A 2,046-nucleotide genomic window follows, 5' to 3' on the forward strand; every position below is an offset into this window, starting at 1 on the left:
TTCAGTTGAAAATTCCCAATAATAATGATACTTATTAGAATTAGGGGGGGGCGGGTTTCATGTCAATGGCAAAATACCTCATTTGTTGCAACACTCCTTTAAACAATAAAAAAGGTTTCTCTTGAACTAAGAAGGGGAAGGAAGAAAGCGAGTCAGTGTGATAATTCCTCATCCTCAAATTAATCCTTCCCATGGATTATTGTCCCAACAAATAAGTAATTGTAGGGGTGAAATCTTGATATAATTCGAAAAAGCGAGGAGTAAGTCCCAAGCCATAAAATAAGAAAAAAAAAATACACAATTCTCATGTTTATAGGATTAAACAAAGGGATTCGCAAATAAAAGTGCCAATGCTACAACCAGCCCATAAATTGTTAAAGCTTCCATAAAAGCCAAACTAAGCAATAAAGTACCTCGTATTTTTCCCTCTGCCTCGGGTTGTCTCGCGATACCTTCTACAGCTTGGCCCGCAGCAGTACCTTGACCAACTCCAGGTCCAATAGAAGCAAGCCCGACAGCCAACCCAGCAGCAATAACGGAAGCGGCAGAAACCAGTGGATTCATGATAAGTTCCTCGCACCAAAATAAAGAAATGGTTAATGATACAATCATCCAATGAATTTTTACTTAATTATATTATTCCATCACTAAGATTCAACCTGCCCAAGTAACTAAGAACTCCGAATGGAAGTGAGAATATTATTGAACCGTCAGAACTATTTCGATATCTTTTTTTTAGTTCCTATCCACTGGATTTTTTTGAATCCGCGCATACTTTGTTCTTCCATTTCTTTTTTTCTAACCCATTCTTTGCTTTGAATTCTTCGTTTTGTCTTTATTTTATCTCTTTATTCATTCAATTCAGAGTCAAAGACGAAACAGAAGAACTTCTATTCTTCTATTGGAATCCCTATCTAAATCCACAGTAGTAGGGTGGATTAGATATATTTTGAGTTCATATATAACTAGTCAATATCTAATATCCCATATACATGTGTTTCTTACATAACGTAAACCAACTATTCATATCTTAGATTCAATCGGATTCTAGAATTATTCCTCAAAGGATGGACAAGAGTTGGCTTATAGCCATTAGATTCCATATACCTAATTCTACCCCCCCTTTTTTTTCTAATCATTTTTTATATCGTTTTTTGTCAATTCGTCCCTTCCTTTTATTTATCATTATCTCACACGGATACAATCTAAATAAATAGACGAATTCATTAGACCAAATCATTGCATAAAAATAAAAAATCAATATCAATATTTGATTGAGCTAAGTTCATGCAATTTATTTTATTATTTATTAAAATTTTCTTTTGGTCAATCGTTGCATTGAATGAAATCGACTGAAATGGGAATCATTCTATAGAAAGAACAGCTTTTTTTAAATCATAGACCCTAAATTGATACCATAAGAATTCCTATTCAAATTAGGACCATAATATTGAAATTGAATAAACCAAAACAATATCAATATAAAGATAATATTCATTGAAGGGAAATAGGATATAAATATAAATAAAAAAAAAATGGACCAAACCAAAATTTTAGGAAAAAGTTAGATTAGATCTCTTTCCTTTTTTTTTTATTACAATTCTCTAATATCATAATCTTTTTTGTTATTACTCTAGACCGTCGTATTTGTATATTTATGGTCCCTAAGTAAATAGATTATCTTGAGTTGCGCATACATTGCATTGGACTAAGCTAAGCTAAAAAAAAAAAGGCTAGACTATTTCAAAAACAAAAACTAGTCAATGATGACCCTCCATGGATTCGCCTATATAAGCCGCAGCTAAAGTTGCAAAAATAAGAGCTTGAATCCCACTTGTAAATAATCCAAGGAACATGACAGGTATAGGAACGGCTGAAGGTACTAAAGAAACAAGAACAACAACTACTAATTCATCAGCTAATATATTCCCGAAAAGTCGAAAACTAAGTGATAGGGGTTTTGTGAAATCTTCTAAAATGTTAATGGGTAAAAGAATTGGAGTTGGTTGAATGTATTTACTGAAATACCCTAATCCTTTTTTGGAA

Source organism: Durio zibethinus, unplaced genomic scaffold (genome assembly GCF_047325235.1).
Source record: "Durio zibethinus cultivar Kanyao isolate XHJ-2024 unplaced genomic scaffold, ASM4732523v1 HiC_scaffold_129, whole genome shotgun sequence".
In the NCBI taxonomy this organism is placed as follows: Eukaryota; Viridiplantae; Streptophyta; class Magnoliopsida; order Malvales; family Malvaceae; genus Durio; species Durio zibethinus.